The following is a 21,300-nucleotide window of genomic DNA, read 5'->3' as shown; positions in this document are numbered from 1 at the left end:
AAAACACTCTCATTCAGATGCCTTTTTCCCTAAGGTCATCTGGCCCTAGGGTATCTGGGCAGATTGAATTGGCTAAGATTCAGCAGGCTTCATTGGTGACCTAGGAGGAGATAGGGGGCATGTCATCAATACAAAGGCATAGTCCATCTGCTCAAAGAAGTTTATAATCTGGTGAGGAGCTTTACTCACAGATACCATAAGAAAAGATAGATGAGAATAATGAATGGGAGAGTACTTAGATGGAAGATTCCAGATCAGAATGGCAGTGCTTTTGAGAAAGCCTGTCCTTGTTTCCGTTGGTGTTAGAGACCACACAGAGACAGCACATTGCCTTTGGATATAGTCCCCATTCCTATTTTTGAGGACATTTGGGTCTCGTGGACTGAGGTTAGCCATGTGGACATCTCTCCTGGATATAGTTGCAGAGACACACTGAGCAAAGTAACCTTTTCTTGGTGCCCAGGGTCACCTTTCAGAGCCAAGAATTATGCTGCTTTAAAAGGCTTTGTTTTGGTGTCCTTGGATGCATTCGGGGATTGAAAGGCTATTAAAACTAAAACAGCCTGTAATCTATTGTTTTGAATTTACAGGTTCTCTCCTGTCAGTCACAGCTTCTCAGGGCTGCCATGGTGGCCAGATCTAACACTGGCCCTCCACTCTCTTAACAATGGTCTGGGAAACCACACATTCCCTTCTGTTAGAATAGAATCTGAAAGACAGTGGGAGGGCTCTGAGTGGGGGGCCTGTGAAGAGGTGTTGGGGGTTCGTGTGGGGGTTAGGAGGTTCCCTTCTGCATTGTGCATGAACTGAGCCCCAGATTTTGGCAGCTTTGAAGACTGATTTGCATCTTGGTTCCTGGTGTTTTCTGGATAAGCTGAGGTTGTAGCATATGACTTCTGTCTTTGATAGGCCTCCCCGCTTTTCCCTCCTACTCTTGCCTGAATCAATTTTGTTATGGAAAGGAAAGAATGAAAGTTTTCTTAGAGAAAATAAGAAGAAGCTGAATGGAGGAAGACCCAGGGCTGAGCAAGCCTTGGCCTGTCCGTCAGCCACTGTTCGTACAGCCTAAATATACTGAGCCCTGCGAAAGGTTCAGTGGGATGTCATGGACCCTGTCATCAAGAAGCCTAGCCTGTAGTTGGGAGAGAAAACTAACAGACCTGAAACTCCCGATTAAAAGTAGTGGTTTTGCGTCTTGTGTGAGTTCAGAGAAGAGTGATTTAAGTCAGGGGCTTGGCATTGGGCGGGGGTGGGTGTGGGATCCAAGTGGGATTCAAGTAAGTGGCCATGGATGACTTTGTGAATCACCAGTTAGGAAGTGGCAGAGGTTAGGGACAGATGTAGCAGCACAGATGAGGAACTCATTTCAAAGGAAGAATCATAAATGTATGGACGGTTCACAGACTGTTGTGAATCTCTTGGGCTTCAGGTGTGATTTTTCCTGGGCTGCGGGAGAGGGGAGGTGCCCAGGAGCAGCCCAGGTTGCTCTAGTACAGATGGGACACGTTTTGGGAAACATTGGTAAAGGATGGGTAAGGCAAAGCAGATAAATTTACTTCCCATGAGAGACAGAAATTGGGGAAAAGGCATCCAGGGACAGCCTGGTGGTTGTCCCTCTATTACAGAAGAGCAGGTAGCAAGTAGCCCTAAGAATGACAGGACATGGGAGTGACAACAGGATTAGCACCTCAGACGGAGCCAGTATTCCCGCAGTCTTTGCCCCAGGTTCTTTCTTATCCAGCATCTGTCACATCTGAAAACATCATGATGCTTATGAAATCAAGGTCACATTCAACCTGCATGTGCACCAGCTGGTTTTATACCAAGGAAAGCTGTGTTCTTCAGGCACTGTGGCTCTAAGTAGTTATCGTTCAGTGCATTGTGCTTTGTCAGACTTGGTGAGTAAGAAAATATGGATCCTCAGTAAAAAAACAAAAACCCTATTAGGACTATTAGAAGAACAGGTGAAATCCTAGTAACAAATACAGTGGTTCAGTAAATTCTTCACATCTGAAAGCCGTCGTATCATTTCTCACATAGTTAACACTTAATGGAAATATTCTTTACAGATGAGCTTTGAATTGCTGTCTCTTGCCCCTGCCTCCATCTTCCAAAGCAGCCGGACTCAATGGCAGATGCCATGCATGGCTCACTTAGGGAATGGCCTAATCTGTCCCTCCTCCGCCTTCTCCCTTGGGCCACACCTTGCACCCACCCCAGCGATCATCACCTGCAAATCATTATTCGCTCCAACTTTCTTCAGCTGTCTTCCCTGATCCATTTGCTTTTCCCTCCCCTTTTTTTGAGTCATAAATACTTCCCACCTGACCCCATCAGGAGGCTAAAAGAAACAGCTGGGAGTTGGTCAGGTGTAGTGACTCTCAATCCTGGCTACACATTATAATCAGCTGGTCGGGTTTGAAAAGCACCAGTGTTTGGGTCCTGTCCCCAGCGATCCCGTTTCACTTCTTCCAGGCCTCAGAATTTTTAAAGCTATCTAGGAGATTCTCATGGGCCGTGGGATGGAAAACCGCCTCAGGGAGGTTGATAGGTGTAACAGTGCTAACAGGACACCTGTCTCTTGGAAATGGAAGCTGAAAGATTTGGGATGGAAATTGGTATGTTTAATGCCTTTTGCTACTCAAGCGCCGAATGTAGGACAGATCCGCAAGAGGCTCTCCTCCTCCCGTCTTCCTCTGTTATGTAAGCCTGTTTTCTATTAAGCAGCAGCATTCAAAATGAAAGAAGAGCTTTCTTTTATTTGCTTTAGGATTTCTGTGGTATTGTTTCCACTGTGCTGCGGTTGAGTGTGACTTGAACGTCCTCACGAACTCACCGGTGCTGGCTTTGCCTGAGTGGCTTTCGTCAAGTTGTTTAGCCTCTCTGGGCCTCACATTGTAGTCAAGGCAGTACTCAATGCTGCAGAACCCTTTACAGCTGGAGGATTTGGACCGTCACATGGAATCGATGGAGACATGCTTTGGTCCATGAACACATACGGTAGCCTTTGTCTTGTGGTCTGAGGAGGCCCAATGCTAGGCTTTAGAAGGGTACTTGGGAGAAAAAAAAATTTTTTTTTCTTCTATTGGATAAACAACTTTGAAGTGTCTCTGTTCATCCTTGTAAGAAAGTGATGACCAAGAGGTAAACTGTAATAATTCTCTATGAAGTTTTTTGAAGGAGTCAGAGGGAAATTAGATCTGAAAAGAAAAAGCTATTGATGGGCATTTGAAATCCTCATTCAGCTAGTCTCTAACCTCCTGTGTTTTAGGTTTCATAAAAATTCCTGCAATAAGTATATTTTGTCATCTTTTACATGAGAATATTTTGTGGTGTAATGCTCATTTTTTTCAAAACTATCATGGGCCCAAATGCTGGGTTGTGCATTGAAAAAGGCCTTTGAACACAGGAATGCCAAAACAGGAAAAGTTCATAATTTTTTTTGCTAAACTTGATTCTGAGGAACAACAACAACAAAAAACTGAAGGCATAGTTTCTTTTCTGAGTCTGGTAGGTGACCTGGCTGTAGCTATAAGTAACCTCTCAAACACCACTCAGTTTCTTTGGTCTCATTGACCTTCCTTTTTCCTTTCTGTAATTACTGAAGAAGGCCCTTAAAACCCATGTAGGACCAAGTGCAGAATCTAAACTCTGTGATCTCATCACCACAAAACAGGCTGGAGGGACAGTCTTCCTCCTCTCAGGAAGCTGCCTCGCTTGAGATCTCTGCGACTCTGTAATTTATAGTGGTGCCTTTGTAGCTTTAAACTCAGAAAGGAGTTTTCCCCTGCTGCCCTTACAGAAGTTTTATAAACGGGTTGCTGTAGGTGGGGAAGAGGCCAGAGAGAAAGTGCGTGTGTACACGACCTGTTAGATTTAATGTTAAGGGTGCACACGCGTCTGTGAGTCCTCAGGACAGAGGGTCTGAGAGTGGGCATGCTGTGAGAGCAGGCGTGCTGTGGGCTGTGATGGGTATTCTTTTATACTTGTCTGTTGGTTGTGGTTAGGACAGATGAGAAGCCTGCCTTTTCTGCTGAGGTGTGCTTTATGAAAGGAGACTTGGCTGAAGGACATGCAGCAGCTGGGAGATGATTCCCTTCCTGGCTGCCAGGGCCCTCTCCCTTTTATGAACCTATCCTGGGAAACCTCAGGTATTTGAGCTGTGACTGTTCACCAAGTGGTGCTGTCCTGCAGGGAATGCTTAGATACTGTGCCGGTGAGGTCAACAACCTCATGTAGGAAAAACCTGGGGTGCTTAGAAACTCTTGCAGCATTTGCAAGCTGTCACTGAACATGAGTTGAGGCTTTTTTTTTTTTAATTATTATTATACTTTAAGTTCTAGGGTATGTGTGCAGAACGTGCAGGTTTCTTACATATGTATACATGTGCCATGTTGGTGTGCTGCACCCATTAACTCGTTATTTACATTAGGTATATCTCCTAATGCTATCCCTTCCCCACCCCCGCACCCCATGACAGGCCCCATTGTGTGATGTTCCCTGCCCTGTGTCCAAGTGTTCTCATTGTTTAATTCCCACCTATGAGTGAGAACATGCAGTGTTTGGTTTTCTGTCCTTGAATAGTTAGCTCAGAATGATGGTTTCCAGCTTCATCCATGTTCCTACAAAGGACATAAATTCATCTTTTTTTTTTTATGGCTGCGTAGTATTCCATGATGTATATGTGCCACATTTTCTTAATCCAGCCTATCATTGATGGACGTTTGGGTTGGTTCCAAGGCTTTGCTATTGTGAATAGTGCCGCAATAAACATACGTATGCATGTGTCTTTACAGTAGAATGATTTATAATCCTTTGGGTATATACCCAGTAATGAGATGGCTGGTCAAATGGTATTTCTAGTTCTAGATCCTTGAGGAATGGCCACACTGTCTTCCACAATGGTTGAGCTAGTTTACAGTCCCACCAACAGTGTAAAAGTGTTCCTATATCTCCACATCCTCTGCAGCACCTGTTGTTCCCTGACTTTTTAATGATCGCCATTCTAACTGGCATGAGATGGTATCTCATTGTGGTTTTGATTTGCATTTCTCTAATGACCAGTGATGATGAGCATTTTTTCATGTGTCTGTTGGCTGCATAAATGTCTTCTTTTGAGAAGTGTCTTCATCTCTTTTGCTCACTTTTTGATGGGGTTGTTTGATTTTTTTTCTTGAAAATTTGTTTACGTTTTTGTAGATTCTGGGTATTAGTCCTTTGTCAGGTGGGTAGATTGCAAAAATTTTCTCCCATTCTTGTAGGTAGCCTGTTCACTCTGATGGTAGTTTCTTTTGCTGTGCAGAAGCTCTTTAGTTTAATTAGATCCCATTTGTCAATTTTGGCTTTTGTTGCCATTGCTTTTAGTGTTTTAGTCATGAAGTCCTTGCCCATGTCTCTGTCCTGAATGGTATTGCCTTGGTTTTCTTCTAGTGCTTTTATGGCTTTGGTCTAACATTTAAGTCTTTAATCCATCTTGAATTAATTTTTGTATAAGGTGTAAGGAAGGAATCCAGTTTCAGCTTTCTACATATGGCTAGCCAGTTTTCCCAGCACCATTTATTAAATAGGGAATCCTTCCCCTGTTCCTTGTTTTTGTCAGGTTTGTCAAAGATCAGATGGTTGTAGATGTATGATGTTATTTCTGAGGCCTCTGTTCTGTTCCATTGGTCTATCTCTGTTTTGGTACCAGTACCATGCTGTTTTGGTTACTATAGCCTTGTAGTATAGTTTGAAGTCAGGTAGCATGCCTCCAGCTTTGTTCTTTTTGCTTAGGATTGCCTTGGCAATGTGGACTCTTTTTTGGTTCCATATGAACTTTACAGGAATTTTTTCCAATTCTGTGAAGAAACTCTTTGGTAGCTTGATGGAGATGGATTGAATCTATAAATTACCTTGGGCAATATGGCCATTTTCATGATATTGATTCTTCCTGTCCATGAGCATGGAATGTTGTTTCATTTGTGTTCTCTTTTATTTCATTGAACAGTGGTTTGTAGTTCTCCTTGAAGAGGTCCTTCACATCCCTCGTAAGTTGGATTCCTAGGTATTTTATTCTCTTTGTAGCAATTGTGAATGGGAGTTCACTCATGATTTAGCTCTCTGTTTGTTATTGGCATATAGGAATGCTTGTGATTTTTGCACATTGATTTTGTATCCTGACTTTGCTGAAGTTGCTTATCAGCTTAAGGAGATTTGGGGCTGAGATGATGGGGTTTTGTAAATATACAATCATGTCATCTGCACACAGGGACAATTTGACTTCCTCTTTTCCTAATCAAATACCGTTTATTTCTTTCTCTTGTCTGATTGCCCTGGCCAGAACTTCCAACACTATGTTGAATAGGAGTGGTGAGAGAGGGCATCCCTGTCTTGTGCCAGTTTTCAAAGGGGATGCTTCCAGTTTTTGCCCATTCAGTATGATATTGGCTGTGGGTTTGTCATAAATAACTCTTATTATTTTGAGATATGTTCCATCACTACCTAGTTTATTGAGAGTTTTTAGCATGAAGGCTATTAATTTTGTTGAAGGCCTTTTCTGCATCTATTGAGATAATCATGTAGTTTTAGTCTTTGGTTCTGTTTATGTGATGGATTACATTTATTGATTTGCATATGTTGAACCAGCCTTGCATCCCAGGGATGAAACCAGTTTGATCGTGGTGGATAAGCTTTTTGATGTGCTGCTGAATTCGGTTTGCCAGTATTTTATTGAGGAATTTTGCATCAATGTTCATCAAGGATATTGGTCTAAACTTCTCTGTTTGTTGTGTCTCTGCCAGGCTTTGGTATCAGGATGATGCTGGCCTCATAAAATGAGTTAGGAAGGATTCCCTCTTTTTCTATTGATTGGAATAGTTTCAGAAGGAATGGTACCAACTCCTCTTTGTACCTCTGGTAGAATTTGGCTGTGAATCTGTCTGGTCCTGGACTTTTTGATTGGTAGGCTATTATTGCCTCAATTTCAGAGCCTGTTATTGGTCTCTTCAGGGACTTAACTTCTTCCTGGTTTAATCTTGGGAGGGTGTATGTGTCCAGGAATTTATCCATTTCTTCTAGATTTTCTAGTTTATTTGCATAGAGGTGTTTATAGTATTCTCTGATGGTAATTTGTATTTCTGTGGGATTGGGGGTGATATCCCCTTTATCATTTTTTTTATTGCATCTGTTTGATTCTTTTCTTCTTTATTAGTCTTGCTAGCAGTCTATCAATTTCGTTGATCTTCTCAAAAAACCAGCTCCTGGATTCATTGATTTTGTTTTTTTTTTTGACTCTATCTCCTTCAGTTCTGCTCTGATCTTAGTTATTTCTTGCCTTCTGCTAGGTTTTGAATTTGTTTGCTCTTGCTTCTCTAGTTCTTTTCATTGTGATGTTAGGGTGTCAGTTTTAGATCTTTTCTGCTTTCTCTTGTGGGCATTTAGTGCTACAAATTTTCCTCTACACACTGCTTTAAATGTGTCCCAGAGATTCTAGTATGTTGTATCTTTGTTCTCATTGGTTTCAAAGAACATCTTTATTTCTGCCTTCATTTCATTATTTACCCAGTAGTCGTTCAGGAGCAAGTTATTCAGTTTCCGTGTAGTTGTGCAGCTTTGAGTGAGTTTCTTAGTCCTGAGTTCTAATTTGATTGCACTATGGTCTGAGAGACAGTTTGTTGTGATTTCTGTTCTTTTACGTTTGCTGAGGAGTGCTTTCCTTCCAACTATGTGGTCAATTTTGGAATAAGTGCGATGTACTGAGAAGAATGTATATTCTTTTGATTTGGGATGGAGAGTTCTGTAGATGTCTATTAGGTCGGCTTGGTGCAGAGCTGAGTTCAAGTCCTGGATATCCTTGTTAACGTTCTGTCTCATTGATCTAATATTGACAAGTGGGGTGTTAAAGTCTCCCATTATTATTGTGTGGGAGTCTTAAGTCTCTTTGTAGGTCTCTAGGGACTTGCTTTATGACTCTGGGTGCTCCTGTATTGGGTGCATATATATTTAGGGTAGTTAGCTCTTCCTGTTGAATTGATCCCTTTACCATTATGTGATAGCCTTCTTTGTCTCTTTTGATCTTTGTTGGTTTAAAGTCTGTTTTATCAGAGACTAGGATTGCAACCCCTGCTTCTTTTTTTTTTTTTTTTTTTTTTCTTTCCATTTGCTTGGTAGATCTTCCTCCATCCCTTTATTTTGAGCCTTTGGGTTGCTCTTCTCAAGGAGTATCTTTGTGATGTTCTCTGTATTTCCTGATTTGAATGTTGACCTGCCTTCCTAGGTTGGGGAAGTTCTCCTGGATAATATCCTGCATAGTGTTTTCCAGCTTGGTTACATTCTCCCCGTAACTTTCAGGTATACCAATGAAACGTAGATTTGGTCTTTTCACATAGTCCCATATTTCTTGGAGGCTTTGTTCGTTTCTTTTTACTCTTTTTTCTCTAAACTTCTCTTCTCACTTCATTTCGTTCATTTGATCTTCAATCACTGATACCCTTTCTTCCACTTGATCAAATCGGCTACTGAAGCTTGTGCATGAGTCATGTAGTTCTCATGCCATGATTTGCAGCTCCATCAGGTCATTTAAGGTCTTCTCTATACTGGTTATTCTAGTTAGCCATTCGTCTAATCTTTTTTCAGGGATTTTAGCTTCCTTGCGATGGGTTCAAACATCCTCCTTTAGCTTGAAGAAGTTTGTTATTACCGACTTTGTGAAGCCTACTTCTGTCAACTCGTCAAAGTCATTCTCCGTCCAGCTTTTTTCCATTGCTGGCAAGGAGCTGTGATCCTTTAAAGGAGAAGTGCTCTGGTTTTTAGGATTTTCAGCTTTTCTGCTCTGGTTTCTCACCATCTTTGTGGTTTATCTACCTTTAGTCTTTGATGATGGTGACCTACAGATGGGGTTTTGGTGTGGATGTCCTTTTTGTTGATGTTGATGCTATTCCTTTCTGTTTTGTAGTTTTCCTTCTGAGAGTCAGGTCCCTCAGCTCCAGGTCTGTTGGAGTTTGCTGGAGTTCCACTCCAGACCCTGTTTGCCTGGGAATCACCAGCAGAGGCTGCAGAACAGCAAATATTGCAGAACAGCAAATATTGCTGCCTGATCCTTCCTCTGGAAGCTTCATCTCAGAGGGGCACCTGGCTGTATGAGGTGTCAGTTGACCTCTACTGGGAGGTGTCTGCCAGTTAGGCTACACAGGGGTCAGGGACCCACTTGAGGCAGTCTGTCCGTTTTCAGAGCTCAAACACCATACTGGGAGAACCACTGCTCTCTTTAGAGCTGTCAGACAGGGACGTTTAAGTCTGCAGAAGTTTCTGCTGCCTTTTGTTCAGCTATGCCCTGCCCCCAGAGATGGAGTCTATAGAAGCAGGCAGGCCTCATTGAGCTATGGTGGGCTCCACCCAGTTTGAGCTTCCTGGCTGCTTTGTTTACCTACTCAAGCCTCAGCAATGGCGGACGCCCCTCCTTCAACTAAGCTGCCACCTTGCAGCTCTCTCTCTGACTGCTGCACAGCAGTGAGCAAGGCCCTGTGGGAGTGGGACCCACTGATCTTGGCACGGGATATAATCTCCTGGTGTGCCGTTTGCTAAGACCGTTGGAAAAGTGCTGTATTAGGGTGGGAGTGTCCTGATTTTCCAGCTACAGTCTTATCCAGCTACAGTCTATCATGGCTTCCTTTGGCTAGGAAAGGGAATTCCCCAACCCCTTGAGCTTCCTGGGTGAGGTGACACCCTGGCCTGCTTCGGGCTCACCCTCTGTGGGCTGCATCCACTGTCTACCCAGTCCCAGTGAGATGAACCAGGCACCTCAATTGGAAATGCAGAAATCACCTATCTTGTGTGTCGATCACGCTGGGAGCTGCAGACTGGAGCTGTTCCTATTCGGCCATCTTGGAACCCTACCGCATGTTTGAGTTGAGGCTTTTTTTGAGGAAACATTAGGCATTTGATGTGGGGGTGACCACCTGGTTCACATAGGGTTCTCCTCTGCACTTGGCTCAAATGAGATCTCAGCTGACCCTGAAGTCAGGGAAAGGCTGAACCCATCTCCTGTATTACTCCCTGTTTCCTTCCAGAGAAAAACTCCTATTCTCCGTTGTCATCTTTGAAGTCCTGCTGGGGAAGGCAGCAGGTCTTCTGGAGCTCCTCTTTAAACAGACTTAGGCAGAGGAGAGGCCTCCATCCAGCCTCGGCATGCACAAACCTATTAGCACCCTGGTGCCCTGCCAAGGTGGTTTTTTTGGCCCAAACGTGACCGCACATGATCCCATTCTTTCTGGCAGTGAAGCCCAGCAGGATTGACTTGGGCAGGAGCCTAGTTGGTGGTGTGTTTGAACACGGAGAGCACCCTTGAAAAAGAATGTTTTCCAGGAAAGGTGTAGCAGTAAAAAGGACATTTCCCAGCGAGATAGGCTCTGGGTCAGTCACAGGAGGTCCTTGTTGGAATCTTGCAATGAGCAAGCATGCATGGAGCATCTGCTTCTGCTTGTGATGAGAATGAGAGCAGGAAGGTGGTGGGTGAGGGAAGACCAGCCCTGGAGAAACTGGTAGGAAGGGAGCTCGGGCGGAACAAAGCCAGTGCTGCAACTCAGAGGCCAGCCAGGTGTTCCAAGCATAGAGAAAGGGCTGGCAAGACTCTGGGTGGTGGTAGGGGTTGGGGGGGGGGGTGTTGGTGTGGACATGCAGGTGACATTTGAGCTGTGCCTGGAGGATGACTAATTTCCAGAGTGACAGAGAGGGTTTCAGGTTGAGGGAAGAGAAAGAGCAAAGGTGTGAAGTTGAGTGGTGTGTTTGGGAATGGTGCATTTTTTAGAAACCTGGGACTTCTGAGGGGTGAGGCAGGAGATAGGGGAAGGAGGTGCTTAGGGGGACTTCAGCACGCTAAGGGTTTGAGAGTGGTTCTTGGCACGTTATCTTTTTTTTTTTTTTTTTTTGAGACGGAGTCTCGCTCTGTTGCCCGGCCTGGAGTGCAGTGGCCGGATCTCAGCTCACTGCAAGCTCCGCCTCCCGGGTTTACCGCCATTCTCCTGCCTCCCGAGTAGCTGGGACTACAGGCGCCCGCCACCTCGCCCGGCTATTTTTTTCTATTTTTTAGTAGAGACGGGGTTTCACAGTGTTAGCCAGGATGGTCTCGATCTCCTGACCTCGTGATCCGCCCGTCTCGGCCTCCCAAAGTGCTGGGATTACAGGCTTGAGCCACCGCGCCCGGCCGTTATCTTAAACTTTTAAAACATTTCATTGTGGACTGGGCTGTAAACCTGTTAGCTTCACATAAAGAGAACACCTGAGATAGTGGTGGTAAACCGGGTGCATCTAGTACCTTGCTTAAGAGCAGGTGCTTCTCAGTTGATGTCCTGCCTCAGCTTGGACAGTGAGCATCTGAGGAAGAAATGAATTCTCTTGTTTTTGCCAACCCCCTGGTCACTCTGCTTTTACTGGGCTTGACAGTATGTACATGTGATGTCTTTTTCTCCATTACTGCTGCTTTGGAATTTTCAGGGACGTCAGAGCTGGTGTTTATAAACTCTGTGCCTCTTGTCTCATAGGGAAGAGTGCTGACAGGTTTTCTTTTTTCCAGTTCTCTTGCCAGCTTTCTATGGTCAACTTGTTTGGAGGAACTTATGGGCACCCCTGAGTGAGGGAGACAACCACTCTCTGTTGCAAGCAAGTGGCGTGTGGAGTGAGGAGAGTTGAGACCAGGGATGTGCTCATAGGGAATCCATGCTTGGACAGGCCAGGTATTCAAGATACATTATTCTTGGAAAATTTTGAGGGCTTTGAAAGTAAATCAGATTTCTTCAGAGAAACTTAAATCGTTATCTTACTGTGTTAAAGCACTCTTACTAATAACATGCGTGCTTTAGTACGCTCTTTTGAAGCTTTTCTAAGATTATTGACTTGTGCCCATTTTAGAATGGTGGGTCCCTTTGTTATGGTGTCTAGCACAGTACTTTTCCATTGAAAACATTTAATATATGTTGACCGAATGGCTTACTGTCTTTATTTACAGTTTAAGTACAGTTGTCAGAAGTATAACTGATAAAATTTTCACATTTTTAATAAAATCAGACTGGCTGTCTAATCTGTATCATTTTCATTCTCCTACCCTCACTCCCCATGAAAAACTTCATAAAGTTTAATGACAAGGCTCCTTATAGCTCCTAGAAGACAGACAAATAAGGGAACGTTTACAGGCTGCCTTACCTCAAATGCTCTTCATACATTGGCTTTTTAGGGTCATGTCAGTTAAAGCTGGCATAGGCTCTGCCTCATGCCCGTTCTACAGACTATCCTGTTCAATTTATTCTGAGTTGTCATCCCTTTTCTTCCCCTGGGTTTCAAGGAGGATTTTCTAGTTGTGTGTGGCTTTGGGAACTTGAGGAAACTTGCTAACCATGTGCTGAGCTCTCCCTGTACTGTAGTCTTATGTGTAAGTTGTGAAACAGAAATACCTATTTTAATGCCAGGAATGATGGCTCTCGCCTGTAATCCCAGCACTTTGGGAGGCTGAGGTGGAAGGATCACTTGAGTCCAGCCTGGGCAACACAGCGAGACCTCATCTCTACCAAACCAAACAGAACAAAACAAAAATGGCTGGGTTATGGTGGCATGCACCTGTAGTCCCAGCTACTTAGGAGGCTGAGGTAGGAGGATCGCTTGAGCCCAGGAGATTGAGGCTACAGTGAGCTCTGATGGCGCCACTGTACCAGCCTGGGAGACAGCATGAAACCCTGTCTTAAAACTATTTCAAGAGGTTTGGTGAGGCTGGAGGCCCCTAATGTATACGATCTTTGTTCTAGTCATCTTTTTATTTGCATTCTGTCTCCAATGTGTAGAATGTAGTAGGATTCAGATATTCCCTCCTTTAAGAAAGAGAACTGGCTGAGAATGGCGTCTCCAATCCCATCTTAAGTGAGCACAGCTTGGAAGACTGTGGCCATTTCTGCCCAGCCATGCACAGTGGAGGCAGCGAGCAGGAGTCCCCAAGACATCCAGGACCAACTGACTGCCTGGGGGCGTTAAAGACACTGACCCGGCTCTCTTCTCTGTGGGTGTTGGAAATACTGCTCCAAGGGAATAGGAGTCAAGGTTAAAGGAGCTTCCAAATTGCTGTGAGTTCTTGAAATGTCTGAGATGTGCCCGTTGTACTCTGCCATCTGTTTTGTGTGACTTGCCAGCAGGATTTCATTTTCTGCAGTCACTTCTGCCACACCCTGCTATCCATGAGGAATGCAGTGGCCACATTGCTCCCCAGAACTTTAGGGGATCCTGCCAAAAGGCAGAGCTTCTCCACAGGGGCAGGGCAGAGGAGTACATATTGCAATTCCTGTGAAGCTTTAAAAATTAGGATACTGGGACTCACTTGAGGTGTGCTGAACTAGAATCTGGGGGAGGAGGAGTCCATGCTATGTTGTTGTTGTTGTTGTTTTAAAGCTCCACAAGAGGTGATAGTGTATATCATGAAGTAAGATAGCCACATATGGGCCAGGCACGGTGGCTCACACCTGTAATCCTAGCACTTTGAGAGGCTGAGGCGGGCAGATTGCCTGAGCTCAGGAGTTTAAGACCAGCCTGAGCAACATGACGAAACCCTGTCTGTACTAAAAATACAAAAAAATTAGTCAGGCATAGTGGCACATGCCTGTAGTCCCACCTGCTTGGGAGGCTGAGGCACGAGAATTGCCTGAACTCGGGAGGCGGAGGTTGTAGAGTGCCGTGATTGCACCACTGCACTCCAACCTGGGCAACAGAGCGACACTCTGTCTCATAAATAAATAAAATTAAGATAGCCACATATGATAAAGAGTTTAAAGGATACATAAAATTAGTTACCAGAAAATCTGAAGAAATTGCCTGCTTAAATTCAGTGATGCATACAAAGAGTGAGTAGTATTTTTAGAGGAACATATTTCAGAAGCCTCAGATCTTCAATTTTTTTTTGCTGTATATTAATGACAATTCTATAATAGTCATTAATATTTGAGATATTTAACTTTTGAAAAATATTTGTATGGGGAATAAACTTAAAAACCTCTTTCTTAGCCGTAGCAGATGTTTAGGGGAACTTTTTTGAATTCCACTGACCTGTTTAACCAGTTGACACTGCCAACCCAAACATTCTGTTGTGCCATAATTCATATTGTAAAACCATTTTATATTTTTCACTTAAAATTGCATGCGATAGCATTTTCTATTCTAACACGACAAAGAACAAGAAAAATGACATGGAAGAGGAATTTGCTAAATTCAACAAGAGTTTAGGCTTACTGAGAAATCCAGGTGGAAATCTGCTTAAATGGTATTTTACAAGAGATTTGCATATTGAAACCAAGCCTTTCTTCCTGTGGTAACACGTTTCTCAAAGTAACATTGAAATAGCAATTTAAATGTATTGCCCATAGAGATTTATCAGAAAGGAAATTTATTTAGAAAGTTGTTTTTTCCCCCCGCCTTCAGTTTTTGTTTGGCAGAGAATTCACTAATTTTTCTCCTTACCTGGGACCAACTTTAGAAAGTAGATAGGAACTTAATAGCAAAGATCATGTTAAATGGTTTTGTGGTTTTAGACTGCATCTCTCTTTTGCAAATTCCTTTTCTGTGAAAGAAAACCTTGCAACCCATTGCTATTTGACATTTTATTAATTTGGTGGGTTTGAGGGAGAATGGTGAGTTTCAGTTTTGAAGTTGAAGAATTTTACAATTTAGGAGGGACTGACCCTACAGATGGCCTATCTCCTGGTTTCCTTGGCCTCAATGGAAACTGCCTTGTTGATGTTCCAGATGGCCTCTTATCATTGAACCCTGTTGTCACTTGTTAGTCCTTGACATGACTTTTCCCGTAGTATTTGATTCTACTGATCACTCCTCATCAAAGCTTTCTCTTCTGGGCTCCTATGCACCATTCTTTTCTCCTTTTTTTTGAGATAGGGTCTGGCTTTGTCACCTAGGCTGGAGTGCAGCGGCACAATCTCGGCTCACTGCAACCTCTGCCTCCTTGGGCTCAAGTGACGCTCCCACCTCAGCCCGTCAAATAGCTAGGAGTACAGGCATGAGCCACCAGACCTGGCTAATTTTTTTTTGTATTTTTTGTGGAGACAGGTTTTCACCATGTTACCCAGGCTGGTCTCTTTTTTTTTTTTTTTGAGGCGGAGTCTCGCTCTGTCTCCCGGACTGGAGTGCAGTGGCCGGATCTCAGCTCACTGCAAGCTCCGCCTCCCGGGTTTACGCCATTCTCCTGCCTCAGCCTCCCGAGTAGCTGGGACTACAGGCGCCCGCCACCTCGCCCAGCTAGTTTTTGTATTTTTAGTAGAGACGGGGTTTCACCGTGTTAGCCAGGATGGTCTCGATCTCCTGACCTCGTTATCCACCCGTCTCGGCCTCCCAAAGTGCTGGGATTACAGGCTTGAGCCACCGCGCCCGGCCCCAGGCTGGTCTCAAACTCCTGAATTCAAGCGATCCATCTGCTTCGGCCTCCCCAAAATGCTGAGATTACAGGCATGAGCCATGGTGCCCGGCCCCTTTGCACCATACTCGACTGCTTTGTTTTTGCTTCTTTAATTTCCTCTTAGGTCCTGCTGTATCTGCCCTCATGTTCCTGGTTCATCCTTGGTGGTTTTCTTTTAGTCTGCTCAGCCTTTCTGGGGGATACCTCAATAATTCTGTGGCTTCAGCCACCACCCACACTTCAATGGACCCCCCAGGTCTCTCTGAATTCATCCTCCTCTTAGACAATCTTTTGGACATTTCTGCTTGGATGACTCTTAGGTGCTTTTAACTCAGGATATCCAAACTGAACTCATTCCCCCCCCAGTTATTGCCTGCTTCCTGCTCCCCACTCCAAACCACTCACCCCATGCTTGTCTGCTTTTCCCATTTTGGTCATTGGCACTACTTTCTACCTTGTCACTCAAGCCAGAAATTTGTGACTCATCCTTCAGCCTTCCCTCAGCCCCATTTTAAAATTGCTGATTACATTTTATCTTAATTTCCTAAATAAAGAAGGAAAAGGCAAACTTAAGTCATTCCACTGTGAAAGGAAAATATCTTGGGCCCCCAAATCGCTAAAGCTAAAAGAAAATTCAAGCTGGGAACTACTTAGGGCAAACCTGCCTCTCATTCTGTTCAAAGTAATCCCTCTGCTCACTGAGATAAATGCACATCTGATTGCCTCCTTTGGAAAAGCTAATCAGAAACTCAAAAGAATGCAACCGTTGGTCTCCCACCTACCTGTGACCTGGCAGCCCCCTCCCCATTTCCAGTCGTCCTGCCTTTCCAGACCGAACCAATGTTCATTTTACATATACTGATTGATGTCTCCTGTCTTCCTGAAATGTATAAAACCAAGCTGTGCTCTCACCACTTTGGGCACATGTCATCAGGGCCTCCTGAGGCTGTTTGAAGGGTGTGCATCCTCAACCTTGGCAGAATAAACTTTCTCAATTAACTGAGACCTGTCTCCAATTTTGGGACTTCACACCACTAACATTTAATTGTAAATGTTTAAAACTTATCACTGGGCCTGTATAAACAGGTGTAATAATACAACACATTAGTGACCATTTCTATAATACACATTTCATGCTAGATATAGTCCTACAAACTTGTCATGTTTTATTTCTGATTTTTCACAGCTATTCTGAGGTATGTCATCTCTGTTACAAGTGAGGAATCTAGGGTGAGGGAGCTTACATCCAGGCCCAGGGGCACAGGGCCAGGAAAGCATGGTATAGTTGGGGTTTAGACCACACAGGCTGGTGTTGGTTGACCTGACCCCAACACCTTTGCCTTTGGTATCGTGTCACCTTGTTTTGAGTTGTTTCCACAGCACTGTTGTAGATATCTGGCAAGCAGATTGACTTTGGGTAGCAGTAACTGGTCTTGTTCATATTTGAATCTGTTAATGTATATTTTTTCTTATAATCAGTGGTAAAGACATGACTCTTGATGATCCATGTCATCTGTGGCTTCATCAGCTCTTCCATGAACTGTCTATTAGCTGGGTTGTCTGAGACAAGGACAGTAGGATCATGCTGCTTGCCCTCTCAGAGTTTTTATGAGAAGGAAATGGATTGCTGTACAGGAAAGTGCTTTCAAATTCAGGGCATTTTTGAAAAGTTGTGTTCAATTGTGGGACTTGATCATTTGCTGGCTTACACGAGCCCTCTTTTTTAATAAACGATAATGTGAACATAGAAATTCTGGATTTCTGATGTTGATGCTGAAATCGTTCTTGCACAGGCAGAAAAGGCAAGAAACAACCTTGTTTTTATAGCACATATAGACCTAAATTTTATTAGTCCTAAGTAAAACTAGTTTAGAACAGGTAAGGATATGATCTACAAAAATCATACAGAACCTTTTTGGGTATAGGCGGGTGAACGAAAGCAGAGTCTACTGAAGTTGTTTTTTGTAGAGATGGGCTCTTGCTATGTTGCCCAGGCTGGTCTTGAACTCTTGGCCTCAAGTCATTCTCCCACCTTGGCCTCCCAAAGTGCCGTGATTACAGGCATGAGCCACCACAATTGGCCCTCTTTATTCTGTTAAATTGCTCTTGGGAGCATGGATGGACTTTTGTGCTGTACCACAGTGAATTGTAAATTGAGACCTGGTTATTCTGTATTTTGTTTCCTCATAGGTCCCTCCTTTGGCCCTGTTCTGAAAAGGAAATGCTCCTTTTTCTTCATAGGTCTCCCTCTTCCATCATATTTGGTTTTTAAACTGTGTCTAAGGAGAGGGCCCTTTTAATACATATATAAACCCAATCTATTGTGGAATTTAGAAATTGTGTAACTTTCAAAGTCTTGGGTTTTTTTTGTTTTGTTTTTGTTTGTTTGTTTTTTTACAACATTGCCCTGTAAATTTGGGGGCAGTGCTGTGTATTTTGCAGAGTCGTTTTGACTGAACTTGACAGACTATGGCGCACAGTAGGTCCTTGGCAGGTGGTAGCCCTTCCCATCCAAACTTACTTATCAGAGGCCTAAATGTTCAGATTTTAAAAGGGTTACACTGGTTTATGTTAAGATTCAAGAAGAATTTATGTAAGTGTTGAGAAAGGGAGGGAGGAGAGTGTATAATAGCAGTGGTTCCTGGGAGTGTGGGACATCAGGGACTGCTTCATCTGCAACAGGAGAGCTGTACCCCAGACCTAAAGAACCGAATTCCAAGGTGGGGTCCAGCAGCCTGCCTCTTAACAAGTGCCCCGGGTAACTCTGTTGCACGTAATTGGCCTAACGTTACAGATTTCAGCCTGAAGTCCACCGGAGGGGTAGTGAGGACCTCCCCAGAATGGTGGAAACAAATGGAGAGGAGCTGGGACTGGTGAGACAGAGCCCTGTTTGGCTGTCTACCAGACAAGAAAGGGAGGCCATGAGAAGGAGGAGGGGCTTTGAGTTTGGTGAACTAAAAAGGATGGTGCTTTATCAGCAGGAACCTGGACCCAGACTAGTGAGTGGGTTTTGGAAGTACGGAGAGGAAGATGGGTTTAGTTTTGGATATGTTGAGGTATGTGTAGCCAGGGTTGATGACAGCAAGTTGGAAATAAAGTTGTGTAACTGTAGCACCATATGTACTACACCATATGTAGCACCATACAGTTGTTTATCTGTAGCACAGATAAAGAATGGAGAAACAGATTTGTGACTTGCCTGCATAGAGGCAGCAGTTGAAGTGGGTATTCTGGTCATTTTTTCAAGGGTGATAGCACAGAGAAATGAGAGCCAAGAATAGACTGATGTGGGATTAAGTGCTTGGGAGTACAGCATTTGTTTCTCTTTCAGAAGAATAAGTGAAAATGCTTAGGAATACGTAGTGACATATTTTTTTGTTTAAGAGCCTCACTCTGTTGCCTAGGCGCAAGTGCAGTGGCATGATAAGAGCTCATTGCAGCCTCGAACACCTGGGCTCAGATGATGGTCCCACCTCAGTCCCCCAAAGTGCTGTGACTACAGGCATGTGCCACCACACCCAGCTAATTAAAAAAATTTTTTTTTTTTTTTTGTAGAAACAAAGTCTCACTGCTGGTCTGAAATTCCTGGACTCGAGTGATCCTCCTACCTTAGCCTCCCAAAGTGTTGATTACAGGTGTGAGCCACCACACCCAGCCTGTGATACCATTTTAAGTTAAATCAGATTATCGGAACAGCATTACAGTTTTGCCATTTACCTTTAGGCCCCATGCTGTGTAACAGAGACTTGTTCTTGGATGTCGTTTTACCTGGAAATCCAAGGCTTAGGATGCCAAGGCATGGTTTTAATGCCTGTCTTTCCTCCAAAGGAAGAAGTGGAATGAGGTGTTAAGAGCTAAGGTGTGACCTTAGAGCAGGCTACTGAGATTCTCTAGGTCTCAATTTCCTTGTCTGTCGAAAGAGGATAATTATAGTTCCCACCTGGTGGTTGTGAGGACTAAACAGGAGGATGTCTGTGAAATAAGTATCTCTACTTCTGCCATTGCTTTTGTAGTTGGTTGCTGGATTTGTGAAGTAAAGGTCTTCCGTTTGTATTGATAAATCTTCCATTTGTATTGATTTACAATATCGATGAGAATTATAAAAAGTGATGTCAATTGGAGATGAATGCAGTTTTATTTTTAGTGAATTATCAGTACATTGAAATATGGGCTTTATTAGGTTTGTGAAAAGGCAAAAGAGAGTTGGCTTGAGAAGTTTTACAGCATAAAAACAAGAATCAGATATTTTAAAAATTATTGTATATCCAGCTTTGTTGCAGACTCACATATTTTGCTGTACCAGGAAGATGTTTTGCTGAGACCATGAAAACTTAGTACATCTGTGCAACATCTTCATTATATCTACAACAATTTTACATTCACTGTCTCTAATTCAAAGCCATTCAAGAAACATGTGTCTTGTTTTCCACTGGGTTCTAATTGGGCTGTTTTTCCTTAGTGGGAGACATTTGGACCACACACTTACATTTAGGAAATAACTTGGTAACTGGGCTACATGTGCAAGAGTGTATAAAGAATGGTCTCAGTGTGGAAAAAGCAGCTTCTGCAACTCCCTTTTCCTCCCCAAGGAAAGTAAGCTGTGTATACGTGTGTGTGCATGTGTTTTCTGTGCTGCTTCACAATAGTGATTTTTGTTCTTTAGGTCTGAGATATGTTTCATGCTGTCTGTGTTAATAGAAGTGGTGACAGAATCAGTGATCAGAGGTTTCATTGCAGAGTTACTAAGAGCTTTAATTGAACCTTTCACTGGGTTTTAGAGGAAAAACATCTGATGTTCATACATGGCACGTGACATACCTTCAAGTACGAGGCTTGAAAACTTCATAGGTTTGATTCGTTTTATGGGACCCCTACAAATAACATGTCATCTCCACCCATAGGAATTAACTCTAATTCCATGTTTAGTTGAAGTGGTGTTCTCTCTCTCTCTCTCTCTCTCTCTGTGTGTGTGTGTGTGTCTGTGTGTGTGTGTGTGTGTGTGTGTGTGTATTTGCTTGCTGTTGGGTTGGGTTTGAATGCCTTCAGTTTAGTTCAGAACTACCACCCCAGCTCTTCCAGAACTGCACGAGGCTTGCACCATTCTGGGAAGTTTGGCTGCTGCCACAGCTGAAATACTGAGCCAGACTTAGGTTATTTTATTAGTCTAGAAAGAGTATTGCGCTCTTGCAGCTGTTCCTAACCGTGAAAACAAAAACCATCTCAGTTACCCAGGATCCATGAGAAATTGGCAATGGCCCAGTTTAAGTCCGTGTATTTTGGACTCTGAATTATATTTATCTTCATACGGGCATCCCCTGATTTTGGGCATGCGGCTGGGGAATGACCTGTGACTGTATGAGGCAGTGGGGGTGGGAGAGGCCAAGCCTTGGGTACCACATTCACTAGGAAGCCTGATCCAGTTAACCAAAACACTGCAGTTTCCAGAGTACAAGTACTTTCAGAAAGAGTGAGGAGAGCACCAAGAAAACAGTACAACCAACAGCATGTATTACAAACACCTGTCTCAAATATGAAGCGTAGCATTTTGTTTTTGTACATTATTTCTCACAGTAAATTTCTGGAGTCTTTCTCCTGTCATGCCAGGCCTGGTTTTTGTAGATAGTAACTTGGTGGCGATGGACGTTCTTGATAAATAGGGCTTTTACAGACTATGTGAAAATAAATCATGGGACTTGCCTTTAATTGCTAGCAGTGGCGTGTATGTGACATACTCCCTCCTGCTAATGTGTGCCAGTCAGTAGGTTACTGTTTAATTTTCTGAATTTTAATGGGATGATGCAGTAAGAAGGCGCTCCCCAGAAGTGGGCCCCTCAATCTTGGACTTCCCAGCTTCCAGAACTGTGAGCCAAGCAGAAGTTTATAAA

The 21,300-nt window shown here is 43.5% G+C and overlaps 1 protein-coding gene across 15 annotated transcripts in view; it reads left to right on the top strand.

The window, feature by feature from the left end:
* TANC1 (tetratricopeptide repeat, ankyrin repeat and coiled-coil containing 1) overlaps positions 1 to 21,300 on the top strand; it is a 273,836-nt gene that overhangs the window by 70,229 nt on the left and 182,307 nt on the right. The window contains exon 3 of one of the 15 annotated variants that reach the window (XM_033231386.1): positions 11,549 to 11,708. The exons of the other annotated variants lie outside the window; for them this stretch is intronic. The gene's annotated coding sequence lies outside the window, so the exon portion shown is untranslated. The remainder of the gene's footprint in view (positions 1 to 11,548; positions 11,709 to 21,300) is intronic. 15 annotated transcript variants of the gene reach the window in all.

This window comes from Trachypithecus francoisi, unplaced genomic scaffold (assembly GCF_009764315.1).
Source record: "Trachypithecus francoisi isolate TF-2019V2 unplaced genomic scaffold, Tfra_2.0 Lachesis_group13, whole genome shotgun sequence".
NCBI lineage: Eukaryota > Metazoa > Chordata > Mammalia > Primates > Cercopithecidae > Trachypithecus > Trachypithecus francoisi.
The sequence above is the reverse complement of the archived record's forward strand: the minus strand, read 5'-3'. Positions and strand labels throughout refer to the sequence as shown.